Raw genomic sequence first — 17,455 nt, 5'->3', positions numbered from 1 at the left:
GCACTAGGGAATTAGGTGGCAAGCCTAGGAAGTGTGTACCAGGCAGAGTGGTCCTTCCCCAGCCCTTACAGGGATTCAACTCCTACAGGTAGTGGACCCTCTCCTCTTAAACTGATTTTCATTACAGTTCAATGACTTGGAGATTTATGGTGTGATTTAACATTTTTAGCATGACCACAAAAATACTCATCCTATTTTCCATATCCTCTTATTAAATGTTGAGCCCAAGAATTTTCCCCTGAAAGGGGCAGTGCTATTTACATAAGCCACAGATGTAGTTTCTACCTGGTGAGACCCACTCAGACAAGACTGAATAATGGCAAAAAAGGCAGAGTCCAGTCCTTTCTCCAAAAGATTTTTGTCTGTTCTTATTTCTGGTTACTTGTAACAGGTGCAGTGAACTTATAGTGCACATTAACTCTGGGCCAGACAGTGTGCTAAGCACTTGAGAAACAACAGTGTGCAAGAACTGGACACTGTTTTCCAGGAGCTCATCATTTTACAGGGAGAGGAAAATGTAAACAAAATGTGATCAGAAAGACTTAAACCAAGTGTATAAAAGCTCAACAGTTAGGTATCTACTGGTATTGAGGCTTACAGGGCCTCCAGCAGAAAGAATTAAGAAATATTAAGTCTTAGAGTACAAACAGGAGTGTTAAGTCCAGGAATAGGATATTATTATCTTCAATTTACAGATGATACAACTGAGTCTGAAAGGAATCAACATACTGAAAATCATGCACATAAAGAGTGGCAATTTGGGATTCAGATACAGATGTTTACTTTTATTATCATTGTTGTTATGGTCCAAATGATCATGAATCCAAATATTTTTCCAGGATCCACTAGGATTCAACACAAGGAGTCCTGAATCCAGAGTCAGAACACTCAGCTCCAGTTATGCCTCTGAAGCCTTCTACTGTGTGACTTTAAGTGAGCCACGAAAACTTTCTAAGTTTTGGCTTAGAAAAGATACCTGAAAAAAATTTTAGGTCTTGGGACCTTTACCTCACTCTGTGGCTGCAAGGATCAGAAGGAGTAATGAAAGTAAAAGTGCTTTGTGAATTTTAAGCTCAGGAGGAAGGTATTAATAGAGTATGATGCCACTTATATGAAGTCCAGGACAGGCAAAATGGCCTGTGTTACTCAAAATTAAGTATGACCAATATGGTTGGTCCTGAAGAGTTAAGAATTGACTGGAAAAGGGCACAGGGAACTTTCTAGGTTAATGAAAATAAGTATCAATTTTCAATACACATCTAGCTGAGCACTTACAATCTGTGTACTCTATTGTTGGTAAATGATGCCTCAAAATTACATTGAAAAATAAGATATGATTATTTCCACTATATTTTTTTGAAGCTAAATATAATTCTCATACCAGTTGCTACCATCTCAAAAGTGAATTAAAGTCTAATGTTCAAAATGGACAGGCCAAGGGATTCATCTCATGTACCACTAGAAATCTTGAGAGACAGCACCTATCTTTACACCTCTAATTTAATTCAGAATAGCCATCACCTCTTATTTACATCCTTAAAAGCCAAAGCATTATGAGCCATCATGAACTTCCAAGCCTATCAGTAAAAGATGAAAACTCATCTCTCTCTATATTTCTCAAAGGGTGGTAAGGAGAATGTCAAAATTTAAATGTACCAATCAGAGAATAGTAATAATAAGTGTGGTCTAGGGATAGATATCAGGGAGAAATTTTGATCCACTGGCATACAGGACAACAGAAATTGTTACCAAAGCAAGTATGATGTCTTTCAACATCATTCTGGGAAATAACACTACCTTATTTCATTAAAAAAAATGATCGGAGCAAATTTTAATCTCTATAGGGTTTTTATGATTCTAACATAAACATGGGCAAATAAATAGATTTTTCCTGAATGCTCAAGACATTTGGCCTTAAGAATCATTAGGTCAGAATCTGTGTGTGTGTGTGTGTGTGTGTGTGTGTGTGTGTGTGTATGTGTGTGTGTATCTATACACACACACATATAGAACATAAATTAATGTATATATAAATTATGTATGCATATATGTATAAATTATTATAAAGATACAGATACAAAAGAGCCTTAAAAAGGAACAAATCTAAGGGCATTTGGGTGGCCAATCAGTTAAGGTTCTGACTCTTGATTTTAGCTCAGGTCGTGAGCCCCATGTCTGGTTCTGCACTGACAGCATAGGCTCTCTCTCTCTCTCTCTGCCCTTCTCTCTCTCTCTCTCTCTCTCTCTCCCAAAATAAGTAAATAAACTGAAAAAAAAAAGAAACAAATCCTGCCATTTGCAACAACATGGATGAACCTGGATGAACCTTAGCATTTGCTAAATGAAATAAGCCAAATGCAGAAGGACAATTATTGCATGATCTCACTTACACATGGAATCTAAAATAGTGGAACTCATAGAAGCAGAGTATAGAATGGTGGTTACCAGGAGCTGGAGGGAGGGAGAAATGAGAGATGTTGGCCAAAGGGTACAAAGTTTCAGTTTTGTAAAATGATTAAGTTGGAGATCTAACATTCAATAATGTGACTATAGTTAACACTATATTTTTGTATACTTGAAATTTGCTAAGGGGTAAACATTTATTTTTACTGAGGTTCTTCACACACACACACACACACACACACACACACACACACACACATACACTCCAAATGGTAACTATCTGAAGTAATGGGTATGTGAATTAGCTTTATTGTGGTGATTATTTTGCAAAGTATATGTATGTCAAATCATCCAATTGTACACCATAAATATATAAAACTTTTAATTGTCACAAATGTTCCTAAATTAAAAGAAAAAGAAGATTCCCATTCAAATATGGGGGGGGGGGGGGAAGAATTATTGGGCCAAGTCTTCATAGTCAAAAACAAATCAACAAGTTTCCACTGAGTGTCTGCTATGATCTCAGAACAGCAGAGTTAAAAGGGTTGAGATAATTATCCAGATAATTATCTAGACCCCAAAGTGACTTTTATTGGTTTACATAGATCATTTAGGCAGAAGGAGGCTTTTCCCTTTTAATTATCTGTAAAGTGAAATCACTGTATTACAGGACTGGCCTACTTTTTTTAAAAGATTAAATAAAAATTACTTATAATACATGTAAACACTTTGGCTGGGAAATTATTCTACAAACCTTTAGAGCTTGGGGGGAAAGAAAGTGTATCAGCTTAGGTTTTAATGTCAATGAAGGTAAGACTCGAAGAACTCTCTAATCATGAGAAGTGCTTGACATTCACAAGAAAACCACAGTTTACTGCTTTCTCTTGAAGTTGACCTGCGGTGGCCAAAGTAAAACCCTCTGCACCTGTGGACCAGGTTGAGCCCTGGAGTGGGCCAAACATTTATGGGCTACCTATGTGCATTATGAGGAGCTCAGGGCACCCCCTTGTCAAAAATAAAAATCTTGGGGCACCTGGGTGGCTCAGTCAGTAAGTGTCAGACTCTTGATTTCAGCTCAGGTCATGATCTCATGTTTGTGAGTTTGAGCCCCGAATCAGGCTCTGTGCTGACACTGCGGAGCCTCTTTCTCTCTCCCTCTCTCTCTCTGTCCCTCCTCCACTTGCTCTCTCTCTTGAAAGTAAACAAATAAACTTAAAAAAATAAAAATCTTTTTCCATCTTGATGCCATAGTGAACATCTCCATCCTCCTCCTCATCATGGTCAACCTCCTCTTGGTGTAATGTCCTGTCATGTCCAATGTAGTCTCACATCTCTAAATGCAACACAAATAATATGATCGGAAAGCATGACCATTTGCATTCTGACTGAGGTCTTGGTGCTTTGCCCTATCGCTTCGCTGTCCTCCTTGACAGGCAGTTTATGACCCTGCCAGAGCCCAGGTCTAGCAAAAGACGCGCTGAAAGAGAGGCGACAGACCTGGTGAAAGAGTAATCCTGCAGCAGGACCTCCATGGCTTTTGCTCAAAGACCTCATCCCAGCTTCAGAATCAGAGCCAGGTGGGGAGAAATACAAATGCTGGAAGCTGGTAGCTAATTGTGCATGACTCTGTGGTAGGGGGAGGAACACGGAGCCGGAGAGATCTGGATTTAATTCTTGACTCTGCTTCTGGTTATTTAGTCAAAGTAATAGTAAGAAGTGCTTTGAATAGATTATTTTATCAATCCTCAACTCAGGCCTAAAAACTCTTTCCTTGCATGTTTGAATTGCCAGCTCCTCAGCAAAAGTATCACTTTGTCACCTCTTTAGAGAAAATTTTTTCCTCCCACTTTTTTTTCCCCCTCTTTATATCACTTTATCCTCTCTAAAATTCTTTTAAATTTGTTTATGTATTTATTGTCCACCTTCTTCACAAAATAAAAAGAAGGGCAGAAGTCCTGTATGGCTGGTAGTTTCTGGAACAGTGTCATTGTGCAACATCAATAATTCAATAAACAAATGAAAAGACTATTCTTGTATGGAAGAAGGAACTATTATTATTCCCGTTTTACAGGTGAACAAAGTAAAACTAAGGGAAGATTAAAACAAAACAAAACTTGCCCCAAATTAGTCTCATAGCAAGTAAGGGCATGGCTATGTCTGTCTCCATGGTCCACTCCTCAACACCTGTGCTTAAACTCTCTGAGTGCCTTTTGTCACCTAAGAAAATGTAGATACTTTCTGCATGTTGGGCTTGTCATAAGACAAAAGATAATGTGTGTGAAATTTCTGACACACTATTCAGTCAATAAATGGTGGATATTATCTCTCTGAGGACCTCATAAACCAAGTATAAAACAGTGCCCTGTGTTGGGATGGTGCCTGCAACTGTTGGCCACATTCTTCCTTCAAACCAGGATATTTATCTGTGTGTGATGTGTGGGCCTAACTTACATGGAATTAAGTAGGAAGAAGAAGAATTCGGCATTTATTATCTACTGTATGTTAGACACATGTCAGCATACGTAATTTTCAAAATAGCTCTACAAAGTAACCATATTTAACAGTTAAGGAAATTTAGGGTCAGAGAAGTGAAGTGACATGCACATCACACACAGCATATGATGTAAGTGGACCTATGGAGTCCAGGAAGGTCCTCCTGACTAATTATTTGCCTGCATGCCTCCCCACAGACTGGGTGCTCCTGAGGACAGGCATCTTGTATTGAAATTATCTGTGCATCTCCAAGATCTATCATTACACTGCATACACCAACATATACCTTCAGTAAAGTTTGGCCAATGGATGAGAAAAGGAATGAAGTCCAATGCTCTACAACCTAACTGAGTTCTAAGATTAACTCCCAGCATTGTGATTATGGGATAAAATGCAAAACTCTGGGAAACACATAGAGAAAGCTGCATCAGGTTTAAGGATAGTGTGAATCTTGTGTTTCTATCCAGGGAACACACTGTTCAGAAAGCAAAAGGACTGGTCACAAAGGTTTACTCTTAAAATGGAAAGCAGGGGCGCCTGGGTGGCGCAGTCGGTTAAGCGTCCGACTTCAGCCAGGTCACGATCTCGCGGTCCGTGAGTTCGAGCCCCGCGTCAGGCTCTGGGCTGATGGCTCAGAGCCTGGAGCCTGTTTCCGATTCTGTGTCTCCCTCTCTCTCTCTGCCCCTCCCCCGTTCATGCTCTGTCTCTCTCTGTCCCCCCCAAAAAAAAAAAATAAAATAAATAAAATAAAAAAAAAAAAAAAAAAAAAAACGTTAAAATGGAAAGCAAATGATTGGTACTAAATGTTCCAGGGTCCTAGTACATTTTGGGAACTCACTTAACATCGTAAATAAGTTAATCTACTAATATGTATTCTGCTGAGCCAGGAATTGAGGGGAATAATAATAATGATGTACCTTTGGGTCTATACTTACAAATGACTTTTGAGTATATTCTACTCTCTAATTTGCAGTACAACTCTGTGAATTGGGCCTTATTCACCTATTGATGTTACAAAAGAGACAACTGAGGTTTGAAAGTTGTTTGGATTTCACTGGGTCACATTGTTGGTTTGAACTCATGCTTCAGATCCAAACTTATGCTCAGTCATCATCACAGCTGAGAAAAGGGGCTTAAGATACGGGCTCTGAATTCCAGGAGTCTGTGACCTGGTTGTAATGACACCACAGTGCTTGAGAAACAGGACAACACAGTAAAGAATAATGAACTGATTAGAAGAGAAGACCAACTAATGAAGGTGGCAGACATTGAGAGATGAGCACACGTTTCCAGAAAGGATGTTCTTAGGCTGCTCTATTGGACAAAACTTGGGAACCGAAAGGATGATGCATTCAAAATCTTATTTTTGTCTGTTTCTGAGATAATTACCAATGTAGAGAATAATCCTAATGAAAAGCAAACACTTGCATGGTGCTTTGCTGTTTTAAGACACAGTAATTTCCTTTAGTCAAGGAGAAGGGCTGGTTTAGACAAAAATGATGAATTTAGACTTGAACCAGTTGCATTTAAGGAGATGCTAGAACATGCAAGTAAAAACAATCAGTTGCGGCCCATATTTAGGTAAGAAACCAGAGCTTCAAGCCATTGCACTGTGATGTCTAAGAGGGCAAAAGCCAGTTTTAAAAATACAGCCATTCAATCCTGAACTCCCATCCATTTTCCTGGCGTATATCAGAGTTAACCAAGTATGTGTAAATTGTTCAAATGAGAAATGATTGATTCCATAATTACATCTGCTATCTTACCTGCAATCAAAATAACAACAAAAGAGGTTTCTGAAGCCACCCCCCCCCCAGTCTCTCTTGAAGAGCGATGATTCCACATAACAAAAAGAAATCTAACACAACTCACTGTAGTTTTCTTATTCTTTTTGCTTTTCATGGGAAATTGTATTTTCAGGCAAACTACTTGCTGCAAGTCAGATATTCTCATCTTTTGTGGGAAGATGAGAGAAGTAGGGAGAAGCCCAAACACTTAAGTGCAGCTGAGGTCAATGCTGATCAAATACAATTCCTTAATGTGCTATGTTTTCTGTTTGGTTGGTTGTCGTTTTGTGTTTATTTCCAGAAAAAATATCTATGACGCTTCCACCTACTCCAGGACTCCCAAATGCCTTGCAATTTGCAGATCCTTCTGATTTTGGAGGATGGCTCTTGTTTAAAAACTGCACAGTGTAAATGGTATCTGGTATTTAATGAAAAGCACTGAAATTGCTGTATGGTGCCACAGATTCACTGCTGAACATGTCATGAGGCAACATTTTATAGGCGTTGTAAAATCTTTTTACCACACACAGCTGCATTACCCAAAATTACTCAAATCTGCAGGGCATCTGAAACTCCCTCTGTAACAGTAATAGGCTTTACTGCTTAAAAACGGATTATAACTAATGCACAAAAACAATTATCACTAGACTTAATTGCCAAGTGTTATATATCTATGTCTATATATATATTTATATATATATAGACATATATATTTATATATACAGACATAGATATATAAATATATATATTTATATATAGACATATATATAAATATATATTTATATTTATATATTCCTTCTCACTGAAATTTGAGCAATCACTAGGAAAAACTAAGTGACTTTCAAAACTTACAGGATTCTGAAGCAGAACTAGGAAAAATGTTTTTAATCTGTCAGTCCATATAAGAAAGATTTTATTGTCATTGTTTTTATAAGTCCTAATATCGTATTGTTTTAATAATCTGCACTTTGGATTAATTGGAGATTTTTTTTTATTATTGCTAAAACTGTCCCATGGGGCTGGCTCTACACCAAGAGGAGGTAACAGGAGGTATTGGATAGAGAAAACAAAAGAATCTGATAGACTAGGTTTCAGCCCTGAGTCATCCTTTCCCTTCCCTAGATCTTTTCTTCTTCTTTCATACAAGGAAACTTTGGGCTAAGCATTGTTGGGGCCTCTTCCTCTGCCAACCTTCTGTGATCTTAGGTGAGCTAAAGTAGAAAGAGTTTGGGGTGCTTAAGTGGTTCAGTTGGTTAAGTGTCCAACTCTTGGTTTCTGCTCAGATCACGATTTCATGGTTCATGGGTTGGAGCCTTACATTGGGCTCTGTACTAACAGTGCAGAGCCTGCTTGGTGTTCTTCTCTCCCTCTCTCTATGTCCCTCCCCTGCTCATGTTCTGTCTCTCTCTCTTTCTCTCTCAAAACAAATAAATAAGTTTAAAAAAAAAAACGAGAGTTTGCTGTCACCTTCATTATCCTTGTGCTAAGAGGAAGGGTGGGAGAATACTAGTGAAAGAGGTGATACTGTGCTTTGCCTTAAAAGGTTTTAGTGTGAAAGAAAGTGATCTTGAGACTTTAGGCAGAATGGACAGTCTGGCATGGTAGAGACAGTGCAGTGGGGAACTACAGAAACGGTTCAAGAAAGGGCTGGAAAGGTACACTGCCCTTGTACTAGAGACATTTAAAGTTAATAGTTTTGACTTTCTTCAACTGGTGTGGCAGAAAGTTCCTGGTAGCTCAGAAAAGTTCACATTCTCTTCTCTTGCATATTTGGCCTCCCCACCAGTCTATCTGTTCTAACTATAGAGTGTGGCATGGAGGTGATATTTGTCACTTAGGGGCCTGGCCCACAGAACTCTTCCCTGGCACTCCTTCTAGACTTTTTCTCTTGGTCAACCAAATGGAAGCCCTGAGTGATGAAAAAGCCCCTGTCAGTTTGGGTTTCTAAATGAAGGTATGAAGCAAAGCCACCCTGCTAACCCTAAACCAGTCAGCACTGTTAGAGAAGCAAGAAATAAACAGAGTTTGAATGTTGCATCCTAGTGGAGCATTGTTAGATCACTGTGGTCAGCTGCCATTTACCTATAGAGTGACTGTTATGTTGTGGTGGTAGCAGAGGCAGACGGTTGTGGGTGAAAAAATGGTTCACAGTGAAAGGCAATAATGATAGGCTATATTTTCATGAATTCAGCGATGAAAGAAGAGTAAATAAAGGGAATATCTGAGCCATTTGAACATGCTGTTGAGAAGTCAGTGGCTAGGAGTTCAGGCTCTGGAATCAGAGGAACTGAATTTGTTTCCTGGACTCACCTTCACTGAGGTATGTGGCCTTATATAGTAATGCTTGGTACACATTTTGCCATTAGGCTTCATAATGACCCCATTAGGTGGATGCCCTTATTAATCCCATTTTAGAGATGAAGAAACTATAGCTTAGAGAGGTCAAGCATAGTGTCCACAGTCATTTATGATAAAAAGTAAAACTGCAATTTAAAACCAGGTCTATCTGACCTTAAAGCATAGAGTATGCGCTTGGCTAAGGTTGATAATTGGTCAGGTTGTGGGACAACTAATGGCCAGGTTGGGGGACACCTTCAAGATTAGGCATGTGCTCAAAACTGTTCCACAGTTGAGCTGGCCTGTGTTATCTGGGAACACTGACGGGAAGGAGAGATAGTCAGAGGCCTCTGAGCACAAAGCACCATTGGCACTTTGATCACTGGGCCCATCACTGACCCACACCACATGAGGTGAAACTAATGTCCCTTGCCACAAAGAAATCCAGAAATAGCTACAGGAGACTGAAAGAACAAATCATCCCTAACTCATATCCCTGTCTCTAGAAGTTAAGGGCAAATAAATCATTGTTGCATTTTATTGCATTTTACTAATTTCTAGCTTAATGTAGAAAGCAAAAGTCCCTATGTAGCTGCTATAGGCTGTAACTGGGTGGTTTTAATGGGCCCTGGTTGGACAGTTCAATTAGGTCTCTTTTGTGGCTTCCATTGTTCTTGAAATCCTTGTCAAGGCAAGGATGTGTCATCTCAGTAAAGGAATTATCTGACCACATGTTAATTGAATATATACTGTGGACTAGGAGTTGACTGGCAAAGTAGAATCCAGGAAAAACTAAGACATGGCTCCTGTATTCAAGGAATTCCCAATCTATTAGAGAAGGTACATAAGTAAAAGACCATTTGATTTTGTTGTAAAGGTTAACAGCATGGAGCTAGAGACAGGATATATTGGTTTGAGTCCTAACTCTTCCAGTTACTAATGGGAGTAAATGTGGCCAAGTTACCTCCCCTCTTAGTGCCTTGGTTCTCTCAACTGTACAATGGGAAAGTGCCTCATAGGGTTTTCAAATTATTAAATGTTTAAAAGATTAAATGAGTGTATATGTTCATTAACCTCAGTATACTTGAGGTTAGCTAGTGTTAGCTTTTTTAAATGAGAGTCTGATGAGTATATGAAAATAGAGAAAATAAATACATCAGGCTAGTTGGCTTTGTCACTCTAGGTTTCCCATTGGAAGTGATAGCTGAGTTCAGCAATGAAGACTGAGTAGGCATTAAGCAGAAAGTCAAAGGTGTGAATGTCTTCTAGGCAGAAGGTGACACGGATGTGGAAACTGTGAAAAAGCCTGTTACAATCTTAGGGAAACTCAAAGAAGTCCCATCAAGTGGAGAGTCATGTTGATACAGATGAGGCTGGAAAGGAAGACATGAAACCAGCTCACGAGGAACCTGTAAGTCAGGCTCAGGGTTCACTCATTCCTAGAGGCAGGTAGAGTCACTGGCAGCCTTTAAGCAGGACAGTGATAGATGGACGCCAGTGGATTGATAATGGATCAACAGCCCTAGCAGTTTACTGAGGTGAGGACATTTGATGATAAAGGGAACAAATCTGTGTTGACTCCCAAAGACTTACTTTTATTTGCCATATTGGTATGTGCAGATGTCAAAAACCAGAAATATCCACACAACTACTGAGAAAAGTGAAGCCCTATGTGGCCTTTTAGCCACTCAGATTTCTCCTAGCTTCTTACAAACCAAAAACAGAAATGAGACTCTGTCTAGCCTTCTCTGGTAGTACCATGAGGGCAGAATACTGAATTCAGTGCCATGGAGTCAAAAAAGCAAAAGGCCAGGCATTTGATGTTATGTTCTAAGTGAAGGAGAGAAAAAAAAATCACATACACACACACACACAGAAACATGTGTGAAAACTGGTTCTTAAGAAGGTGATCTCCACATCTACAGCAGTATCTCTTCAAAGTACAGTCTGCAGGCATCAGCATCAGAATCACCTGGAACACTTGTTTAAAATTCAGGTGCCTATGCCTTGATTATGAAATGAATAAGTCACAAGGATAAAAGGCACAGCATAGGGGATATAGTCAATGATACTGTAATAGTTTTCTATAGTGGCAGATGGGAACTACACTTGTGGTGAGCACAGCATAACATACAATGTTGTCAAATCACTCTGCTGTACACCTGAAACTGATGTGACATTGTCAACTATACTTCAGTTTTAAAAATGTAGATGCCTGAGCTCCACCCAAGAGCTTAATCAGAATTCGTGTTTTTAACAAGTTTTTAACAAGTTTGGTATGGTATGCAACATACCAAAGAACAACTTCCCTACACCATTCCTTATTTTAAATAACTATAAATGTTTACATGCATCTACAATCAAAAAAGTAGAACTACTATTTATCTGTTTGATACTATTATGTTCCCTCAAAGTTAGGGAGGAATGACTCTTATCCTTTTAGGAAACTCTCATGCCTCTCATAGGACACTAAAGCCATTTAATCTTATGGACCAAGGTTAACGACTACTAACAAGAGAAACAAATCAATTGTTGGTTTAAAAGGTACAAAACTTTTGGGTGCCTGGGTGGCTCAGTCAGTTAGGCAACTGACTCTTGATTTTGGCTCAGGTCATAATCTCACATGAGTTTGAGCTCTGTGTTGGGCTCTGCGCTTGGGATTCTCTCTCTCCCTCTCTTTCTGCCTCTCCCCACCCCCCTCTCTCAAAAATAAATAAATAAACTTAAAAAAATAAGTAAATAAAAGGTAAGAAACTTCAATATTTTCCTGGCATAACTTATAATGTTTGAAAGAGAACCCTGCTTTTAAAATGGCATATATTTGGGCACAGCCCTTTGGCTTTTCACCAGCCAGTATCATTTTTTACACATGCCAGGTACTAAGCATCAAATCCCTGGATTACCTTGAAGAATGAGATAGATATGGTCTCCACATGAGGAAAGCCACAGTGGTTTCTTCTTTTCCTTCCTTTTGTGAAAGAAGGAGATGGCATTGGATAAACATATGTAAATACTATTAGATGAATACAATATTAGAGATATGCTACAGGGACTTTTATGAGGCCAGTAGTTGAAAACCTCAACATATCAGGGAAGGCTTCCAACAGGCAGTTGCTTTTGAGCAGATGCTGACAGATGGGGAGGGAAGTTCTTCCCCAAGGGGTCAAGTGAAGGAAGAAAACTGCAGGCAGGGTTTCCTGCAAGGGCTCCCAGGACCCAGCCTTCTCTGTAAAACCTAGATGGTCTGACCAAAATATCTTAACAGATATCAGATTTGTGCTATTTATGCATAGATAGTAATATGGTTCCTTCAAACATCAAAAAATGAAAATTAGCCCAAATAATTTCATTTGAAATCGATGAGCATCCTCATTTACGTTGTCCTGATAAAGAAAAAGCCTAGATTTTCTTTACATTTACAGACATTACATTTACAAAAATAGACATCCTGTATAAATTACTAAAAGGAAAAAACATTTTATTGCAATTAGTTTAAATCTATTTCTTCACTCCTCCCTCTGGCCACCTCCTTCCAAAATAGATCACTTTGTAGAAAGTAGCAGTTATTCAAAACAAAACATGTTGGTATATCTTACGGCCAAGTGAAATGGATCAACAAGGCACAATGACAAGACCCAATCTCAAATTGATAAATTTATCTGGTGGAAAAAAATGTAGCTTGAGCAGCTTGTTGATCATTTTAAATGTTAATGGTAATATGCTTCTTTACTATTGAGATATTTGTGACTAATGGTGTGATGCAATTTAAATTTATAACATGCATTAATTTCAGCTGTTTTTCATCATTAGGAAAAATATTTCAAAAGAAACTTCAATATTTTCCAAGAGCAACATATGAAACAACACCAGAGTTCTATCAAGCCCAGAAGGCCCCTTCCACAGACTCATTCTGTCAAAATCAGGCCCTTGAAAGAAGACTTTCTCTTAGTAATTTCTTGGTTGCACTCAGATTTCCAAAGACTTAAAATAAAAACATCTCTTCTAATTCCTCAATATAACTTGATATCAGAATATTATTAGTTCCATTGTGGTTATGATGAGCAATATATATATATATATATATATATATAAAGGCTACATTTATGCCCCATGTAATGGAGGTCATATGACCAAAGTGATTTTTTCCCCTTGAGTCTATGGATGGTTCAAGAGTATTGTAATGTTCACATTTTACAACAAGAAATAGAAAGTTAATTGATAGCTATTTAGAGCATTAAAAAAAACCCTAGTTAGACAATGAAAAGTTACTTTGTACAAGATTAAAATAATTTCTTAGGACTGACCTCCATATTGGTTGCTGAGCCAACAGACTACTGGCGCTAATTGTTTACTTAAACTAAGTCACTGCAACTCCAAATCAAAGTGTTTTCCATAATTTGGTATTGGCTTCAGCCTTTTACCTCCCTGAATTGATGGACATGAAGGTTCCACAGGATATCCGTTCTATTTTTTCCCTTTGCTCAAAAAAGATTTTAATGTTATGTGAAGTCAGGGGCTTTATTTTATTTTTGTTCTGTTCTACATAATCCTGTCTTTATTCATGTTTGTGGATGTTGAAAGGGCTACATTCATAGCCATGCTTATCTACCAACTTACTGCCTTGTTCATTCAGAATAAGATTAAAGAACCACAGTTTTTGTTACCAACTACTTAAGCAGTAAGTAATGTACTAATATTGAGTATGTGCTATTGCCAAAATTAATATTTATATAACAAATGGGATAATAAAATTTAGGTCATCTTGGCATGTTAAGAGGAAGAGCCCTCACTATGCAATAATCAATTAATCCGTGAACTCTCCTAGTCCTATGTTTTGTAGTCAGGAATAGCTAACTGACCTGGTTATAATGTACATATCTACAGAATCACGGTGACTTAAGAAAGCAGTCACCAACTGCCTGTTGATAAAATGAAACTAATTTTCTTGATTAATAATAACAATAAAATACTAAAATTAAAATACCTGAAAACTGCAAAGAAGGAGGGGAAGCATTGACAGTGAGAGCCATAGAAGATAATGCTTAAACAGGTGTTCTTCATGGCTCTTAGGAGAGATCACTGAGCTCAGCTCTGGAGAATCCAGAACTGTATGGGCTGTTTTATTCTTGAATTTGAGCCAAATGTCTGTGACAGAACTGTGCCTGCTTTTATTTTGCAAAATACAACAAAAAGGAAAGGAAAGGAAAGGAAAGGAAAGGAAAGGAAAGGAAAGGAAAGGAAAGGAAAGGAAAGAAGGAAGGAAGGAAGGAAGGAAGGAAGGAAGGAAGGAAGGAAGGAAGGAAAGAAAGAAAGAAAGAAAGAAAGAAAGAAAGAAAGAAAGAAAGAAAGAAAGAAAGAAAGAAAGAAAGAAAAAGGGAGGAAGGAAGGAAGGAGGGGAAGGAACGAAGAAACCTGAAATTTATGAAAAATCAAAGAAAAAAAAACTAAGGAGTGAGTGATCAGTAATTCCTAACATACCCAATTTAGCATCAGGAAAATGGTTGTAATAGTAAACATTTTGGCAAAAGGCTATTGTGGCCAACTACTCTAACCTGTAAGCCTCCCAAACTTTGTGGCTTAAAAGAATTAGTTATGTACCATACTTTTGTAAATTGACAGGGCTCACCAAGATTCTTCCTTAGGGACTCTCATGAAATTGCAGTTGGATGTTGGCTAGGACTACAGTTACCTCAAGTCTTGACTGGACTGGCCATCGAGGGTGACTCCCTCATGGTTGGAAGCTGATGTTAGCTTTTGGCTGTAACCTTAACTGGAGCTGTCAAAGGGATGCCCCATACATGACTCCTTTATGTAGCTTTGGTTTCACATTGTGTGGTGGCTTGGATTTTAGACAGAGCATTCCAAGATGAAGTATTCTAAGAGATCCAGGGGAAAACTAAGAAATTTAATGACCTAACATCTAAAGTACCAAATCATCACTTCTGTCACACTGTATTGCTCAACCAGGTTACTAAGTCCAGCCTAAATTCAAGGGGAAGGAAAATAAGGCTCTCTTGACAAGAAGTAGCATGTGGATGTAGAGAGGAAAGGAATTAATACTAGTCATCTTTGAGATTCTTACAAAGGCATTGTGTCTGTCTTGAGCATGCTAAATACAGCCTAAAGATCCTTCATGATGGGTGTGGATTCTATGCACATTGATGTGGACACAAATTTTGATCTCAAAGGGAATATAAAAATGAGATTATGTCACCCATCCATTTAAAGCTAACCAATGCTTCCATTATACTGAGAATAAAATTCACACTTAACATGGTCTCCAAAGCCCTACATGGTTGGCTCTATTCCAATTTCTCTGACCTCATTTCCATACACTCTTTTCCTTGCTCACTTTGCTATAGCCATCCTGACTTTGTTTCTCTTCCAACAATCCAAGCTCATTCCCACTTTTCCACATTGTCAATTTCTACTGCCTATACTTGCCCCCAGATCTTTATACATCCCATACCTTCACTTCAATCAAGTTTCTGTGCAAATGCCTCTTCGGAGAGGACATCACTTAACCACTTTAATCGATCACACACTATTAACCACTCACTGATCACCATGCCATCACTACCTGAAATGACCTTGTCCATCTCTCTGTTTAGTTTTAGGTGTCAGGCACCAGACCATGAGCCCCATTAGAGCAATGGACTTACCTGTCTTATCCACATCCATATTCCCAGAAGAGTGTCTGGTACATAATGATATTTAGTACATATTTGTTGAATATATGAATAAAGGTAGGCCATGATCAAGTTCTCTTTTTAATTGGCTATAATTAGAAATAACCAAAATGTCCTTAAAGATTATGACAGCCTTATATATAATTCATTCAAACTTCAATTTCACCTTTGACCACTCACATGAGATATCTAGAAGGAAGAGAGTCATATTCACTGACTTACCTTTACACCTCTCATCTGTTGGTTATAGGCTCCTACTGCTGCCACCTTGGCAGGAGTCATCTCTAGCAGCCTGTGGCTTTCTTTGTTTCTGTTATGCTACCTAAGATAAAAAATAGAAAATAAAATATTTTTCTTTCTAATCCAATATGATCTTTAGGAAACTAAGGACAGGGGGCTTAGAAAGAGAAGACAGGAGAGGTAGCATTTCACTACTTGTCAAAATTAGTTCTTTCTATTCATTTATTTTTTTGGATCCCATATTCCTCTCTCTGCTCATCATTTGGGGTCTGTTGCCTTAAAATCTATTTTACAGCCTCCCTAGACTACTTACACTTCCCTTTGAAAACTAGACTCTCTCCCTCCTGTCTACATTTCTGGAATGCTCTTTCCACCTTTGTTCCTCCAGCTAAGTACCTTTCATCCCTGAAAATTTATTTCATATATCTGCTCATTTGGAAAGACTTATACTAACCACCACCTCCACTTCCCATTTCCCAACCCCTTCTGATTTAGGTTTCTATTAACTACACTACAGTGAGGTAAGTGCTGTCTCCTCATCCAGCTGAGTTCTTTGCAGACATGGATGTCGTCTTGTTAACTTCTAGAATCTTATTGCCAAGTCCAGTACCTGGAACATAGTATACATTCAGTACTTAACTGAATTAGCTCAACTTAAATTGCAACAAAGTTGAAAGAGAACAGTAGGGAATTGGGACATTGGTAGAAAATGTCATGGGGCTAAGAACACACTGGCCTCTTCCTTTTACACACAGTAGTTTTATTAGTTCAGGCCCAAATATATGTGCTTTTCCAGAAATGTCACCATTATCTAGTATGTTAAGAAAAGAAGCTGAAACTTGAGTTATTTAGAGCACTGGCATGAAATCAGGCATTTTTCCACTTCTTCTCTGCCACACCCTCTACTCCTCCTCTTGTTCATTTGCATTTTTCTTGCTCAGTCTGTGGGTTGTAGGTGCAGAAAATAGGCACCAGGAGCAATCTACAGAATTCAGTGTGATCTCTGACAAAAGAGGCTATCCATGTTTTTTATAATTGTAAATTCTCTCTTTTTCATATCTATTTAGATATATCAACATTGGTGAAATTATATGTCTTTTATGTGTCTTTGGAGGTGTCTTTAATAGGCATATAGAAATTGGATGTGGGGCACCTGGGTGACTCAATCAGTAAAATGTCTGGCTCTTGGTTTCAGCTCAGGTCATAATCTCATGGCTCATGAGCTGGAGCCCTGCATCAGGCTCTGTGCTGACAGCACGGGGCCTGCTTGGGATTCTCTCTCTCTCTCTCTCTTTCACTCTATTTCAAAATAAATAAATGAAATTAAAAAAAAAAAGAAATTTGATGTGATATTTATGTCCAATACAAAGAGCTATTATTTTCAAGAAAATTTTTTACTTTTTTTTAATGTTTATTTATTTTTGAGAGGGGGAGAGAGAGAGAGAGAGAGAGAGAGAGAGAGAGAGAGAGAGAGAACATGAGCAAGGGAGGGGCAGAGAGAGAGGG

General features: G+C 38.4%; 1 long non-coding RNA gene across 1 annotated transcript in view; it reads right to left on the bottom strand.

Moving 5' to 3' along the window:
• Positions 1–16,033, bottom strand: part of LOC147580980 (uncharacterized) — a 283,220-nt gene extending 267,187 nt beyond the window's left edge. The window contains exon 1 of the long non-coding RNA XR_015251286.1: positions 15,932–16,033. This is a non-coding gene — a long non-coding RNA (uncharacterized LOC147580980). The remainder of the gene's footprint in view (positions 1–15,931) is intronic.
• Positions 16,034–17,455: the final 1,422 nt, after the last annotated feature.

This window comes from Puma concolor, chromosome B2, assembly GCF_028749965.1.
Source record: "Puma concolor isolate L17-30 chromosome B2, mPumCon1.1.hap2, whole genome shotgun sequence".
NCBI lineage: Eukaryota > Metazoa > Chordata > Mammalia > Carnivora > Felidae > Puma > Puma concolor.
Note: the sequence above shows the minus strand (reverse complement) of the source record. Positions and strands in the feature narration are given on the sequence as shown.